We start from the raw sequence: 18060 nt of genomic DNA, 5'->3' as shown, positions 1-18060 counted from the left end.
ACATTCTCAGGTAAGTTCATACCAGTTCATGTTTATACTCTACTTCCAATTATCAATGTTCTTAAACTAATTGGAGGATTTTTAAAGAATTGAGCAGTACTAAACTTACACTATATTTCACTGGATCCTCAATGGATGAAACATAAAACATATTTTTATTAGTAAAAAGTTACTATACTGGGGTGCCTGGGTGGCTCAGTTGGTTAAGCATCTGCCTTCGGCTCAGGTCATTATCTAGGGGTCCTGGGATTGAGCCCCACGTCAGGCTCCCTGCTCGGCGGGGAGTCTGCTTCTGCCTCTCCTTTTCCCCCCTCCTCACTCATGTGCTCTCTCTTTCATAAATAAATAAAATCTTTTTTAAAAAGTTACTATACCAAGTAAGAATTATTTTAAGGTTTTTTGTTTGTTTGTTTGTTTTTAGTTATACTGATTCCTGTTTAAAAAAAAAAGAAAGATGGGCGCCTGGGTGGCTCAGTTGGTTAAGCGACTGCCTTCGGCTCAGGTCATGATCCTGGAGTCCTGGGATCGAGTCCCACATTGGGCTCCCTGCTTAGCAGGAAGTCTGCTTCTCCCTCTGACCCTCCCCCCTCTCATGCTCTATCTCATTCTCTCTCTCAAATAAATAAATAAAATCTTTAAAAAGAAATAAATAAAAAGAAAGAAAGAAAAGTATCATAAAACAGCCAGTGATCCTCAGTGAGGCATAAAAGTACCAAAAAGAATCAGCTATTATAAATCATTAGTGTTACACCAACTTTAATTTAATGCATCAGTGGACTGGGAGCTAATATTAGATGAAAAGCAGCCAAAGCAGCTTTTATTTATAACTATGTGTGGAATAATAACAGAAATGTTGTTACTAAGATCAATTTAATTTAAGCAACATTTAAAAGTGAATTTTTACACATAATGGTATTTGAACACAATTTGAAATGGGCAGGACATATCACTTGCTAAGAATATCATTCCTCATTTTGAAAGTGTTAAAGAGATCTCTACTTTTACCACAAGGGAGTAATAAGATCCAGAATTAACTTCCAAATGTAAATAACTAGAAAATGGAATAAACTATGTATCTGATTTTGGACAACAGGAAACACAAAACTGATTCCAGGGAGGAAGGGAGGAGGAGGAGAAGACGAAGGAGACGAAGGAGATGAAGACAACGAAGACGAAGAAGAAGAAGAAAGGGAACAGGGAAGAACTATAATTACCTGGGATTCTTTCTGAAAGCACTTTTGAGGTTACAGTATGTTGAAGGGGAAACCCAAAAATAATCTAGTGCATTGCTAAGTTGAAAAGGCAGAAGTCAGACCACAAAAACAAAACAAAACAACTATTTGGGGGGAAAAGTCCCTGAAGTGAGAGAACTATGCAAAGACCTATTTTTTAAATTTTAAAAAAGACAGAGAGAGAGAGAGATCCCCTTAAATTACCTGAATGACAACCTATATATGCATAGGGTGAAAACACATAAGGTTAAGCAAAGCCACGTTCTGGGAAAGAAAAATTACCAGGTAGCTAAAGTTGAGTAAAATTATTTGATGATACTAGAGCTCATAGAGGGCCAGGAATCATTAGACTTCTTACAAACAAGATAGAGAGTCCTCACTGAATCCTTGCGACATTTAGTAAAGTCCCAAAGAGAGGTCCACCTTAGTAATGAGGCTAAGAGAGCACAAGAATAAAGGTTTCCTCTAGACCTGCCCTAGAAAACCTTAAACACATTAACACACATGGAAAGGGAAGAGGGAGGGATATGGATTTGCTGCCGCTGAGGCTGGCTCAGAAAAGCTCAGTCTCAAAACTCTCCCGCACCTGCAGAGTGCCATTTTGCGTAACATGCTAGGTAATCCCATGTGCCTTTTGGAAGAACAGCTGCCACCACCACCACAGGAAAGGAGACTAAGATGCCATGAGGTATTGTAATGACCAAGAAAAAAGGTAAAGGAGGTAAAAACAGGTGCAGAGGTAAGAGTGAAAATGAACCTGAAAAAAGCTGGTGTGTAAACAGGATGAATAAGAGTATAACCAAGTAATCAAAATATTGGGAAATGTATAATCAGAAGTAATGTGTCTTGATGGTGTGAAGAGATTATGTCATATGAAAGGAAAACTGAGAAAAATGGCTTGAATAAATACCTCATACATTATATCGGTCTGACAGACTATGAGGATAACAGAACTGATGTAATTTTAAACTACAATGCAGATGAAGGTATAAATCTGAGGGCATGTGGCAAGCTTCCAAAGCCTGCTAAAATCAATGAGATATACATTTGGTGATGGAAATGATGATGAAATCCAGTTTGATATTAGAGATGATGATAAAGACCATGATGATATTTAAATTGAACTCAATGTTTTACATTCCAAATTTTCTGAGGATTAAATCCCAAAGGAGATATGGCTTCCCTGTCCTTTAAAAGTTAACCAGACTTCTGGGGTGCCTGGGAGGCTCAGTCGGTTGAGTGGCCTACTCTCGGTTTCAGCTCAGATCATGATGTCAGGGTCATGGAATCGAGCCCTGCATCAGTCTCCGCACTTGGCAAGGAGTCTGCTTGAGGTTCTCTCTCAGCCCCTCCCCACCTCTCTAAAATAAATAAATCTTAAAAAAAAAAAAAAAAAGTTATCAGACTCCTATGTAGCTTAGTCATTTTATCATGGCATCCCTTTCTTTAATGAGTAGGTGAATTCCTTATGCTCAAATACTCTTGGAAGCAGTTCTGTCTTCTTGATTAATCTCTCATTAGTTAAGTAAAAACTTTGATACATGTTAACAAGTAACTTTAAGAGCTAAGCTTTTATAGAACCCAAGTACATTTAATTCCAAAGTCCTATGTTCTTAATCATAGCTCCCTTTTTAAAAAGGGGGAAAAAATGGGATGCCTGGGTGGCTCAGTCAACTCAGGTCATGATCCCAGCATCCTGGGATGGAGCCCCACATCAGGCTCCTTGCTCAGGAGGGAGTCTGCTTCTCCCTCTGCCTGCCGCTCCCCCTTCTTGTGCTCGCTCTCTCTCTGACAAATAAATAAGATCTTTTAAAAAAAAATAAAAAATAAAAAAGGGGAAAAATGTCTATATGGTAGTGTACTGGAAGATTAATGAGAAAATCCTATTATGCAAAAGAAAATGTTTACGGTGTAAAGAATACTAGAACAGAGAAAACAATATCTACCTTATAGATAAGAAAACCAAGGCATTTAAAGGTGAATTAAATGGGGGGTAGGAACAGTGTCACATAGCTAGCAAGTATCAAACAGAAATTTTAACCCAGCAACCTGATTTCAGATTCTACTGCAAGAATATCTTTCACAGCCAAGGATCTTCCCAATCTAGACCAAACATCTGAAACAAAAGGATCCCTATCAATAGGATAAGAAATAAAATCTTTGCCATCCCAAGAATACTACTAATCAACAATGACTTTTGGAAGAATCATTCTACCTAAAGAACTCTCTTGTTTTTTTATGATCTATAAAGACCTTTGCAGTTTGAAATAGAACTTCAGAAAGGGGGATCGGGCAGGTGATTCCTTCAAAACGCCCCCTCATCATTCATGAATTCATCCATATTTATCCATTGCCCCACTGCCTACCATCTGTTTGGCACTAAACTAAGTGCCAAGGATGCAATGATGACAAAACAGAGATAATATCCATTTTAGTGGATAACAGAATCTACTGAGAAAGCAAATATGAAACAAATAATTACACAATTACTTTCTTAGTTTTCTAAAATATTATGAGCCTACCCCCAATACAAGGATTTTGAACTTGTTATCTGAAACACACTTGTCCAAATACCCACCATAGTTGTTTCCTCATCAAATTCAGGTCATCATCACTCAACTGTCACCTTCTCAATAAAACCTGCCCTGACCATTCTATATAAAAATGGTATACTTCCCACTCCAACATTCCCTATTACCTTCCCTGATGTACTTACTTTTCTCTAGAATACTTATTACCATCAAACATACTTACTTGTTTAGTATCTGTATTCCCACTAGAATAAAAGCTCCAGGAGATCAATAGTTTCTGTCTATATTATTGATTAGTATCACTCAAAGTCTAGAACAGTGCCTATAGCAGACAATGAATATTGTTGACTAATGAATAAATGAGTGCAATGAAGGAAAGTCCAAGTATAGTGACAGTGTATAAAAGAAGAAACCATTAATTTCTTTAGACTAACAATCACAATGTTATTACTTATATACATATCATGTAATAATTAAAATACCAATTATAAATGCTATCTATCATTCATGTATATGGTATTAATTTAAGCATTTTCAGTTTTTCTATAATTCCTTTCTTATATTTTTAAACATTTAAAGTATATATAACAATGATTTACTGATAAAGAGTTTCCCATTTTTATTCTAGAAGGGAGTCAACATTTAACAAAATGATTTATTCTCCACTCAATCAACTATCTCATCTTAAAAAATGAAGACAATATGAGATGATATTATCATACTCATTGAACTAGAATAAGCATCTTATTTTTCAGAAATGAAAAACTAAAACTAAAGAGAGAGAGAGAACAGGACCTAAAATCACCTTCTAAGGTTTATAGCTTGATTTCTTTGCTTCATATGCTCAGTGTGTGAAGATTTTATACAATTATGGCACTTATAGCCAAATATCTAGAAAAAAAAAATTGTCTCAAATTTGGTGTATCACAGTCCAAAGGACTATGTGGCCTGAAAAAACTCTTGTTTTGAAGAATGATATTTTTATTTATACCTAAGCAATGTTAACCTATCATTTAAACAAGTATTTAACAATAATCATTTTAAAATCATTTAAAAAGATAAACAGACCTTGAGACACAGTTTTCAAATTCAATCATCTATCTGAAACTCCAATAATCAGTCAATATGATCTGAAGTGAAGCTGCTATACTATTTCTAATAAAATGAGTTTGTTATGAATAATCTATGTGTACAATGGAATTTTTCATGAGTCCTCTAATTTGTCCTGATAAAAACACAACTTATTACAAGGAATTTGGAAGAAAACACTCATGAAGAAATAATTTAATATGATCTGCCCTACTATACTGTGAAAACATAAGAATATTAACCAACTATAACCAGGACTCCCAAAACACATGTATTCTCTCCCCTAATTAAGAAAATTAGGGGTAGGGGAGCCTGGGTGGCTCAGTCGGTTAAGCGTCTGCCGTTGGCTCAGGTCAGAATCCCAGGGTCCTGAAATCAAGCCCCGCTTTGGACTCCCTGCTCAGTGGGGAGCCTGCTTCTCCCTCTCCCTTTCCCTCAAGGCCCACTCATGCTCTCTTGCTCATTCTATCTCAAATAAATAAATCTAAAAAAAAAAAAAAAAAATCAGTAATCATACTAAGCAAAGAAGAAAACAAAAACAAATCTTCAGATAAAAAATACAGTTCAATCTAATATCTATTAATATCTACATCCATATTAAGTTTTTTTTTTAAGATTTTATTTATTTGACAGAGAGACAGTGAGAGAGGGAATACAAGCAGGGAGAGTGGGAGAGGGAGAAGCAGGCTTCCCACCAAGCAGGGAGCCCGATGCGGGCTGACCTGAGCCAAAGGCAGACGCTTAACAACTGAGCCACCCAGGCACCCCCCAAATTAAGTTTTCAAACACAGAAAAAAGCTAAAGAATGGTCTCAGTTGTCCATCTTTTAATTATGTGGACATTCCTCAAAGTATCTATAAAAATTAAAATTACTATAAAAGTTTCCTACTATTACACACATTTAAAAATATTACCATTCATTTGAAAAATATGTCCTGTGAATATTAAAGATAAATATTAAATGTTAAAGGTAAGTATTTCCCTCTGGTTAACTTTCTTCCAGAAGAAAGAACATTTACAGGACAATGGACCATCAACTAGTAACAATGTCTACTGATACAGATACTAAGTTTAAAAATCAATTTATCTGAAAACATTTTAAATTAGCTTAATTATTTTTAAATAATGGCACATGGTCGTTGTAAAACAAAAGAATCGCAGAAATGCATAAAGAATAAAGACAAGATCATAGGAAATTTATCTTCTGAAAGAATAATTCATGGGTTACCATTTCTGCACCATCTCTCAAGACATTTTACTTAAAGATAAACCGTCTTACATTAAAGGGCTCATTGCATACATCCTATTCTATAGCCTACTTTGCTTAATTCACTAGGTAAACAACACCTTTCATGTCAGCCAGTATATATCTTCGCATGTCATTATTTTTAAAGGCCCCATTGTATATTACACTCAATGTATTACCATAACTTACTTAACCATTTTCCGTATTAATAGATATTTGGGTTTTTCATTTTTTCATTTTTTTAAATGAACTATCTATAATACAATGATCAGGACACTCCACACTTCTTCACTACAATGCCTCTTACACCAATACCTTCTCCACAAAACAGAACTCATTTATTCAAATATTTTTAAGTGCTTATTATGTTCCACTCATTGTTCTAGGCAATCCAAGTTCCAACAGTGTAGGGACTGATTCTATTTTAGTCACTGCTTTATTTCCTGTGTTTAGTGGATTGTTTGGTACATAGTGGAGTATCATATATGTGTTGAATGAATGGATGATTATGCTTGTTCATTCATCCCTTCACTTTTTTAAGCATTGACTCCGAAATTAGTTCGGTTTTCTTTTTTTTTTTTTCCCCACTCTGCAGCATAATGAGCCTGTAAGTGTCTTTATCACTCACAATTCAGGCTCACTACTGGGAGTCAAGTAGATGAATATGGAGACAAAAACAGTACTACAGCATTGCCTTTTGGAACCTCTGCTCAGTTGCGTTTAAAATGTTCAAAGTTCCTTTTGAGCTCAAAACATCATCCATAGGAAATGTGAATCTAACAGCTAGCTGTATGTTTTCCTTTGGTCTAACATTTCAATGGAAAAAGAGTAGTAACACTCTCCAAAAGGTCCAACTGGCACACAGAGAAACCTTAAAAATCCAATTAAACGGCAAAATTATTATTGAATTCATAAAAGATTTATATTGCTTTTCCAGGAAAAATACTTTGAGAGAAAAAGACCACTGAAATACCAAAACATAACAAAATGTTTATATTCTGATCAAATTTTAGCTTTTAAAATTACCATAGATCTGTTGAGAAACCTTATTTAGAGGTTATACATGCCTATTCTGTTTTCTCTCATTTGGAAAATACAGGTACTGTAGAGATTAAATTAGAATCACGAATCTGGGAAGAACATTGAGACATATGAAGCTCAACCTTCTGCCTTTTACTCATGTACACTTAAGCCAGTTTACCTACATAAGAAATGTATCAACAACAAAGAATTACCCAGCTCACCCAGGGATAAGAGATGTGATAAAAGTTAAGGTGTAAGTCTGGGAAAAGAAATGTTAAATCACTCTAAGAATGTTTTCATTAGAGAAAACTGTTTAGAGGAATGTCATGATCCGACTTCCATTTTAGTATGATCTCTCTAGAATTTATGCTTGAATGTTAAATGCATATGTTAAATACATATGCTTGAATGGAATATCCAAGTTGATTATGATCAAGTATTTTGCCTCCTAACTGGTGAGGACAACATGCAAAAATTTAGTGAAAGAGGATGCTGGTTTGTATTAGATTGTGAATACCTCTTCAACAAAAGCATATGCTACCCACCAGTGTATTTTTATAAACACACCCTATTATTATTAGATTCTAAGTTCAAAACAGTATATCATGATTTTATGGCTCCTTATATCCCCACTACTTAGAATACACACCAGGTATTTAATACTCACTGATATCGCTGAAAATATAGATATTTATCTAGTCCATTTAAATAGAATTTCATTACCACAAAAATTTTTCAATATTAAAATATCTAGAAAAACAGGGCGCCTGGGTGGCTCAGTTGGTTAAGCGACTGCCTTCGGCTCAGGTCATGATCCTGGAGTCCCGGAATTGAGTCCCGCATCGGGCTCCCTGCTCAGCAGGGAGTCTGCTTCTCCCTCTGACCCTCCTCCCTCTCATGCTCTCTGTCTCTCATTCTCTCTGTCTCAAATAAATAAATAAAATCTTTAAAAAAAAAAAATATCTAGAAAAACATATTACCACACTTGAACAGATAACTTACACACCAATGTTCATAGCGGCATTATTCACAACAACCCAAATGTCCACTGACAGATGAATGGATAAACAAAATGTGGCACATCCATAAAATAAAATATTACTCATTCTTAAAAAGAATGAAATTCTGATACATGGTATAACATGGATGAACCCTAAAGACACTACATTAAGTGAAAGAAGACAGTCACATAAGAACAAATATGATTCAACTCATAAGAAGAACCTAGAATAGTCAAATTCATAAAGACAAAATAAAACAATGGTTACAGGGGCTGGAAGTAAGAAGGAATGTGGAGTTAATGTTTCATGAGTGCAGTAGTTTGGGATGCTGAAAAAGTTCTGGAGATAGTGGTGATGGCTGTACAACAATGTAAATGTACTTACACTGAATTACAGTGTAAGTAAGTATATACACCTATTTACATACTTAAAATGGTTAAATGGTAATTATTATTTTATATATACTTTACCACAATAAAAAGGACAAAATATTATATTACTTTATGAATGACTTGCCCAAATAATATTTCATAAATGTACAATCACAGAATTCTAATAGCTCTTAACATTAAATTATTAAGAAAAAAAGGAGTTAAAAAATAAACATCCAGTTCTATACGTATCTGGTTTCTTAAAAAACAAGTAAAAACAAAACAAAACAAAAAAACCTTGAAGAAACAAAGTTATTTTGACTTCAGCAATACCAATAATGCATGCATTTATTCTAACTTTGCAAATCCTTTGCCTTACAACAAAAATACTTAAACACAGTGATAATCAACATATCCATATGTTTTAACATTCACACATAATTTCATCTCCACTTTCTCAGCAGAAGCTTGTCTGCACTTAAATGTTTTTGCAATTCAGTTTTGATTCTATTTTCTTTTTTCTTTTTCCTTGCAGGTAAAAACTAGACATGCAAAGACTATTCCCTACTTTCTTTAACATTTTCAAGGCAGTTAACAAACAATCTAATAAGAAATATAGCATGTCAAATAAATGATAAACTGGGAATTCTTGAAAGTGATTAACATTCTGTATGGTAAATTATTTCCTAACCTTTGGGAAATGCTTAAGAAAATAAGTTAAAATTTACATTCATCTCAACATATACAAAAGCTAACACAACTGCTACAAGACACAAAGGCAATATTTTTGCTAATTATAAAAATGATTCACATTCAAACAAATCTAACTGAAATTCATGAAACTATATAACATTCTTAAAAATACAAACTCCCGGGTGCCTGGGTGGCTCAGTTGGTTAAGCGACTGCCTTCGGCTCAGGTCATGATCCTGGAGTCCCGGGATCGAGTCCCACATTGGGCTCCTTGCTCGGCGGGGAGTCTGCTTCTCCCTCTGCCCTTCCCCTCTCTCATGGTCTCTCTCTCTAATAAATAAATAAATAAATCTTAAAAAAAAAAATATAAACTCCCTAGTTCAATACAATATACCACACATACCTCAATTTCTATTCTATGATGTCAAAGAAATTATATTGATTTAATACAGTTAAATTCAACAATACTGATATAATTTGTAACTCATTTAACATGATTCATTTATGAGACTCGACCTTAATTTACCAACTAAATTTTAATATTGGTTAATTAATTATTTCTCTGGTAATTACCAAACTAGGAAGTTTTCAGTACTGATTAATTTTCCAAGATCTGCCCACAAAACTATTATTGTATAATGAAATCTCACTTAAAATGAAGTTACCTAACCTCTGAAACAAATAATGCAATATATGTTAAGAAAAAAAAAAAAGAAGAAGAAGAAGAAGATAGCAGGAAGGGGAGAATGAAGCGGGGGAAATCGGAGGGGTAGACGAACCATGAGAGACGATGGACTCTGAAAAACAAACAGGGTTCTAGAGGGGAGGGGGGTGGGAGGATGGGTTAGCCTGGTGGTGGGTATTGAGGAGGGCACATTCTGCATGGAGCACTGGGTGTTGTGCACAAACAATGAATCATGGAACACTTCATCTAAAACTAATGTTGTAATGTATGGGGATTAACATAAGAATAAAAAAAAATATGTAAAAAAAAAAAAAAATGAAGTTACCTAAGATAAAAAGAATAAAAGCAAAGAGGTATATTCAAGTGTTTGACTTCCTTAGTACCCTATGCATATTCCTTCTAGAAGTAGCTATTTCAAGTGACAATAAATCCTTTGATCCATAATTTCCCTACTTTCCCAATAAATTACATTAAGCAAAAATTAAGTAAACTATTGTAGAGTCCTCCCATTAAAACAAAAACAAAAAAACCAAAAACTAGAGATGTGTTTTTCCTTATTATGTTCTTTTTAGTATATATTCCTAAAAATATATTGTGGATCTGTGTCCAAAAGATCTATCCAGCAAAACTCACATATTTATGTAAGTTTTTAGCACCTTAACATTCACATTCAGATTCAACAAAAATTTCTTAAGACTACACTAGGAACTGAATTCCAACCACAACTTTATAAAATGGGTGTTAATGATCTCATGTTAAAGGAAAATGAGGCTCAGAAAAACAAAATAATTTGATCTCACAATCAGTAACTAGTGAATTCAAGAGGTGGAACCCAGATAATCTTGATGCCAAAAGGAAGAAGAGAAGTAACACTTGTTCTGTGTCAGACATGACCCAGGCACTTGGCACATATTTTGTCATTTAATTCTTACAACTGCTTTATAAGATAGGCACAATCTCCATTTTGAAGATGAAGTAACTGAGGTAAGAAGTGATTTGACTTGATCAAGGTTTGTACAGAAAAAGGCAGCTAAGACAGGACAGAAACCCTGGAATTATACATTGATAGATCTGTCCTCAAACCATGATTGTGATCCAAGGAGGGAAGTTTATTTGATGTGTCGTTTTATTTTTGTTTTCAGGGTTTTTTTGTTTTGTTTTGTTTTTTTAAGAGAGAGAGTGTGTGGTGGGGAGGGGCAAAGGGAGAGAATCTCAAGCAGGCTCCATGCCCAGCACAGGGCTCAATCTCACGACCCTGAGATCATGACCTGAACCAAAACCAAGAGTCAGATGCTTAACCAACTAAGCCACCAGGCACCCCTGTTTTCAGTTTTATTTCTTTGTTTTTCTATAGAAAGGGGAACAAATTTTACCAAATCCATTTTAATAAGATTTCTAATTCCTTTAGAGAATGGTATCTCTGCTGGTAATCCCTGTAAGGTCACTATCATGAGTCTACCAGGCAGACAAAAGATAACAATGATACAGCATTTAGCATGCAAATAGATGTCAACCCAATATGAATCCAATAATCCAATAGGAAAACACTGAATGCCTTTTGTCATTAGAATAGTTTTGCTAAGAATCAGACCCTCTTGAACCAGGTGCCAATTCTTGAAACACTACTTTGAGCAACAAAGAAAGAGAATTAAAGTTTAGAGAAAGAAGGTGAAATACTACTCCCCATTCTACCCAATACTCCTACATTCCACTAATGTAAACCTATGATCCTGCTCCCCACTAGCATAGCTCTACAGGACAGCAAGAGCAGGGAGAAAAGGCTGGTCTCAGAATGGGAAAGAAACACCACCATTTCAAACATAAAATCAAATCTAAATCATTTTCATCTCTCCTTAAGGAAGTTCGGCAATGTATCACTCAAAGTATCTGTCTTCTGCTAGCCTATAAAACCGTCTGAAATCCAGTTAGAATATTCTCTTCCTTTACAAAATCTCACCTGTCCTTTTTCATCTGCCTCTGTTCTTACTCAAAATCTACTCAAAAATTAATAAAGCAGTCAGACATCTAGAGCTCTATTATTCAGGAGCAAAGGTCAATAATTATCAAATACTGGCCAAGGCATGAAGGATTCATATTTCAGAGTAATTTTCAAATTTTGCTACACAGGACTAAAGAGTTGTATGAAATATTCTTAGTAGCTAATGAATGAGAGAGTGCCAGGTAGGTTTCATTTATAAAAGTATATAACTCACATACACTCATTCATTATACCAAACTTGAGGCCAGAAAAATGTATAAGTATCACAATAAAATCAAAGTTCTAAAATTCTTACCCTAGAATATGTAAGAGGTAGAGGGGAGGCAGGTGATAATTTGTTGTATTTTTTAAAATGAGTCCTCATCTTTCTTTTCTCTGATCTTGTTTATGATGCAAATCCTACAGGAAACAAATTAAAGTCTAAAATGAACTCTGAAGTTTCTGAATAATACCATTTTCATTCATTTTTTTTTTTTTAAGATTTTAAGAGAGTGAGTGTGTGCACAAACAGGGGGAGGAGCACAGGGGGAAGGAGCGGGAGGGGGAAAGAATCTCAAGCAATCTCCCCACTGAGCACAGAGCCTGAGACGGGTCTTGATCTCATGACCCTGAGATCATGACCTGTGCCAAAACCAAGAGGAACACACTTAACTTACTAAGCCACCCAAGCGCCCCATTTTCATTCTTGAGATGAATGTGTATTCTGCTGTTGTTGGATGAAGTAATCTACAAATGTCAATTATGTCTGGTTGACTGATGGTGCCGTTGAGTTCAAGTATGTTCTGATTTTCTGCCTGCTAGATCTGTCCATTTTTAAGACAAGAATGTTGAGATACCCAACTATAATCGTGGATTCATCTATTTTTCTTTTTGCAATTCTCTCAGTTTTTGCCTCACATATTTTGAGAGCTTGTTTGGAGGTTCTAGCAGGGGAGCGCAGCTACTCGTATACCCTTGACGGAAGAATGGTCCTCCTCTATCGGGGAAAGTCGTCCTCTTCGACCGAGCACGCAGCTTCGGGAGGGATGCACATTGAGCGGTGAGGTAGGAAAGGGACACCGCCTAGCCAGCCAGATCAGCTGAATCAACCCTGGCGATCAATGGGGTGACAGATGTCGCAGCCAGATCACCCTCACATCCTGCCTCACATATTTTGATGCACATACTTTAAGGATTATGTCTTCCTAAAGATTTGACCCCATTGTCATTATAAAATGCTCCTGTTTACACTTGAAGATTTTCCTTGCTCTGAAGCCTGCTCTGTCCGAAGTTAATAGAGCTACTCCAGCTTTCTTTTGATTAGTGTTAGTATGGTATACACTTCTCCAACCTTTTATTTTTATTCTGTATGTGTCTTCACATTTGAAGTGGGTTTCTGTTGACAACATATAGTTGAGTCTTTGATCCACTCTGACGGTCTCTTTTAACTGAGTATATTTAGACCACTGGCATGTAAACTAATTACTGATATACCTGGATTGATATCTACCCTATTTGTTACTGTTTTCTATTCATTACCCTTGTTCTTTGTTCCTATTTATATCTTCCACTCTTTTTCTTTTGTGGTTTTAACTGAGGATTTTATGAGATTCCATTTTCTCTCCCTTCTTAGCATGTCAATTATACATCTTTTTTCACTTTGTTTCCCTGGAGTTCACATTATACATTTACAACTAATCCAAGTCCACTTCATGGGTAGTGAAATACAAGTACCTTATAACAGAATATTCTTAATTCCTCCTTCCCAACCCCTGTATCATTGCTGTCACTCATTTCACTTATATTTAAGATACACTCATTGAATACATTGTTGATATTATTTTAAACAAATTATGTTATCTGTTAGTCAATTAAGAAAAATAAAAGTTATTTTAAAGTTATTCAGAAGTTATTTTAAAGTTATTTCCCTTCACCTAATCTTTCTCTAATGGTCTTCCCTTTTTTAATGTAGATCCAAGTTTCTGGCCTGTACAATTTTCCTTCTCTGAAGAACTTTTAATATGTCTTACAAGGCAAGCCCACTAGCAAAAATTTTCTACATTTTTGTTATCTGAGAAAGTCTTTATTTTCCTTCTTTTTTTAAGGATAATTTAGCAGGATACAGAATTCTAGATTGTTCAATTTTTCTCCCAACACTTTAAGTATTCCACTCCACTCTTTTCTTGCTTGCATGATTTCTGAATAGAAGTCAGATGTAATTCTTACCTTTGCTCCTCTATAGATAAGGTGTTTTTTCCCTTCTGGCTTCTTTCAAGATTACTTCCTGTTTGATTTTTTGCAATTTTATTATGATATGCCTAGGTGAAGTTTGGGGGACTTACCTTGCCTGGTGTTCTCCAAACTTCCTGGATCTGTGGTTTGGACCCTGACATTAATTTGGTGAAATACGCCATCATTATTGCTTCAAATATTTCCTCTTCCTTTTTCTCCTTCCTCTCCTTCTAGAATTCCCATTATGCATATATTATACCTTTTGAAATTGTCCCACAGTCCTTGGTTATTTTTTAATTTTTTTCAGGCTTTTTTCTCTTTGCTTTTTAAGTCTTTTTTTTTTTAATTTATCCATTTATTTTATTTTGTTCTAGATATGCATTTGATTATTTTATTAACATATAATGTATTATTTGTTTCAGGGGTACAGGTCTGTGATTCATCAGTCTTACACAATTCACAGCGCTCACCATAGCACATACCCTCCCCAATGTCCATCACCCAGCCACACCATCCCTCCCACCCCCCTCCACTCCAGCAATCCTCAGTTCGTTTCCTGAGATTAAGAGTCTCTTTTATGGTTTGTCTCTCTCTCTGGTTTAGTCTTGTTTCATTTTTCCCTCCCTTCCCCTATGATCCTCTGTCTTGTTTCTCAAATTCCTCATATCAGTGAGATCATATGATACTTGTCTTTCTCTGACTGACTTATTTTGCTTAGCATAATACCCTCTAGTTCCATCCACATCATTGCAAATGGAAAGATTTCATTTTTTGATGGCTGCATAATATTCCATTGTGCGTGTGTGTGTGTGTGTGTGTGTGTGTGTGTGTGTGTCACATCTTCTTTATCCATTCATCTGTCGATGGACATCTAGGCTCTTTCCATAGTTTGGCTATTGTGGACATTGCTGCTATAAACATTGGGGTGCACATGCCCCTTCGGATCACTACGTTTGTATCTTTGGGGTAAATACCCAGTAGTGCAACTGCTGGGTCATAGGGTAATTCTATTTTCAACTTTTTGAGGAACCTCCATACTGTTTCCCAGAGTGGCTGCACCAGCTTGCATTTCCACCAACAGTGTAGGAGGGTTCCCCTTTTTCCTCATCCTTGCCAACATCTGTCATTTCCTGACTTGTTAATTTTAGCCATTCTGACTGGTGTGAGGTGGTATCTCATTGAGGTTTTAATTTGGATTTCCCTGATGCCAAGCGATGTTGAGCACTTTTTCATGTGTCTGTTGGCCATTTGGATGTCTTCTTTGCAGAAATGTCTGTTCATGTCTTCTGCCCATTTCTTGATTGGATTATTTGTTCTTTAGATGTTGAGTTTGATAAGTTCTTTATAGATTTTGGATATAAGTACCCTTCATCTGATATGTCATTTGCAAATATCTTCTCCCATTCTGTCGGTTGTCTTTTGGTTTTGCTGACTGTTTCTTTTGCTGTGCAAAAGCTTTTTATCTTGATGAAGTCCCAATAGTTCATTTTTGCCCTTGCTTCCCTTGCCTTTGGCGATGTTTCTACAAAGAAGTCGCTGCAGCTGAGGTCGAAGAGGTTGAGGATTCCTGTCTCACATTTAGGTCTTTCAACCACTTGGAGTCTATTTTTGTGTGTGGTGTAAGGAAATGGTCCAGTTTCATTCTTCTACACGTGGCTGTCCAATTTTCCCAACACCATTTGTTGAAGAGACTGTCTTTGTTCCATTGGACATTCTTTCCTGCTTTGTCGAAGACCACAGAGTTGAGGGTCCATTTCTGGGCTCTCTATTCTGTTCCATTGATCTATGTGTCTGCTTTTGTGCCAGTACCATACTGTCTTGATGATGACAGCTTTGTAATAGAGCTTGAAGTCCAGAATTGTGATGCCACCAGCTTTGCTTTTCTTTTTCAACATTCTTCTGGCTATTCGGGGTCTTTTCTGGTTCCCTACAAATTTTAGGATTATTTGTTCCATTTCTTTGAAAAGACTTGATGGTATTTTGATAAGGATTGCATTAAATGTGTAGATTGCTCTAGGTAGCACTGACATTTTCACAGTATTTGTTCTTCCAATCCATGAGCATAGAATGTTCTTCCATTTCTTTGTGTCTTCCTCAATTTCTTTCATGAGTATTTTATAGTTCTCTGGGTACAGATCCTTTGCCTCTTTGGTTAGATTTATTCCTAGGTATCTTATGGTTTTGGGTGCAACTGTAAATGGGATCGACTCCTTAATTTCTCTTTCTTCTGTCTTGTTGTTGCTGTATAGAAATGCAACTGATTTCTGTGCATTGATTTTATATCCTGCCACTTTACTGAATTCCTGTATGAGTTCTAGCAGTTTTGGGGTGGAGTCTTTTGGGTTTTCCACATAAAGTATCATATAATCTGCAAAGAGTGAGAGTTTGACTTCTTCTTTGCTGATTCGGATGCCTTTTATTTCTTTTGTTGTCTGATTGCTGAGGCTAGACTTCTAGTACCATGTTGAATAGCAGTGGTGATAGTGGACATCCCTGCTGTGTTCCTGACCTTAGGGGGAAAGCTCTCAGTTTTTCCCCATTGAGAATGATATTCGCTGTGGGTTTTTCACAGATGGCTTTTATGATATTGAGGTATGTGCCCTCTATCCCTACAGTGTGAAGAGTTTTAATCAAGAAAGGATGCTGTACTTTGTCAAATGCTTTTTCTGCAACTATTGAGAGGATCATATGGTTCTTGTTCTTTCTCTTATTAATATATTGTATCACACTGATTCATTTGTGGATGTTGAACCAACCCTGCAGCTCAGGAATAAATCCCAGTTGGTCGTGATGAATAATCTTTTAATATACTGTTGGATCCTATTGGCTAGTATTTAGGTGAGAATTTTTGCATCCATGTTCATCAGGGATATTGATCTGAAGTTCTCCTTTTTGATGGGGTCTTTGTCTGGTTTTGATCAAGGTAATGCTGGCCTCATAAAATGAATTTGGAAGTTTTCCTTCCATTTCTATTTTTTGGAACAGCTCAGAAGAATATGTATTAATTCTTCTTTTATTTTAGCGAGAGAGAGTGGTGGGGAGGGGCAGAGAGAGAGAGAGAGCCTCAAGCAGACTCCACACTGAGCACAGAGCCCAACACAGGGCCTGATCCCACGACCCCAAGATCACGACCTGAGCTGAAACCAAGAGTTGGATACTCAACCAACTGAGCCACCCAGGTGCCCCTTGTTGCTTTTTAATTTTAGAAGATTCTACTGACATATCCTCAAGCTCAGAGAGAATCTTTCCTCAGCCATGTTTGGTCTTCTAATAAGCCCATCAAAGGCATTCTTCATTTCTATTACAGTATTGTTTCATTTCTAGCATTTCTTTTTCTTTCTCAGATTTTCATCTTTCTACTTACATTATCCATCTTTTCTTTCACGTTGCCTATTTTCTTCATTAGAGTCCTTGGCATATTAGTCATAATTGTTTTAAATTCTTGGTCTGATCATTCCAATATCCCTGCTATGTTTGAGTCTGATTCTGATGCTTGCTCTGTCTCTGTAAACTGTGCTTTCTGCTTTTTAACATGGCTTATAATTTTTTTGTTGGAAGCCAGACATGATGCACTGGATAAAAGGAACTGTGGCAAACAGGCATTTAGTAATGTGGGATAGGAGAAGTGTTCTATAGTCCTATGATTAGGTCTTAGTCTTTTAGTGAGTCTGTGCTCCCCCCAAGTTATGACCTTCACAAGTTCTTCTCAGTCCTCCTGCACCTACCCCCGCCACCCAGCCACACACACACACACACACACACACACACACACACACACACACACCCCTTAGGTCGAAGAGGACAGCTAGAGGAGGAACAGGATGGCTGGAACTGGACACTTATCTTCCCCTACATGGAAGGCTAAAGCAGGCTCGAGTTGGGTATTCCCCTTCCTCCAGGTCAGTTAGACTCTGAAAATACCTTAATATGTTAGACACTGATAAAATAACTTTTCTTTAGGGTAAATCTTAAGAAAAACA

General features: G+C 36.2%; 1 protein-coding gene and 1 pseudogene across 8 annotated transcripts in view; one reads left to right on the top strand and one right to left on the bottom strand.

The window, feature by feature from the left end:
- The window catches only part of FUT8 (fucosyltransferase 8), a 315924-nt gene that overhangs the window by 184326 nt on the left and 113538 nt on the right, over positions 1-18060 (bottom strand). The window contains exon 4 of one of the 8 annotated variants that reach the window (XM_064571175.1): positions 12165-12268. The exons of the other annotated variants lie outside the window; for them this stretch is intronic. The gene's annotated coding sequence lies outside the window, so the exon portion shown is untranslated. The remainder of the gene's footprint in view (positions 1-12164; positions 12269-18060) is intronic. 8 annotated transcript variants of the gene reach the window in all.
- On the top strand, positions 1929-2350 carry LOC123861702 (eukaryotic translation initiation factor 1A, X-chromosomal-like; annotated as a pseudogene).

The sequence above is a fragment of the Mirounga angustirostris genome, unplaced genomic scaffold (genome assembly GCF_029215605.1).
Source record: "Mirounga angustirostris isolate CCGP_5_RB_7025 unplaced genomic scaffold, mMirAng1.0.hap1 SCAF_9, whole genome shotgun sequence".
In the NCBI taxonomy this organism is placed as follows: Eukaryota; Metazoa; Chordata; class Mammalia; order Carnivora; family Phocidae; genus Mirounga; species Mirounga angustirostris.
This window is presented reverse-complemented; position numbering and strand designations above follow the sequence as displayed.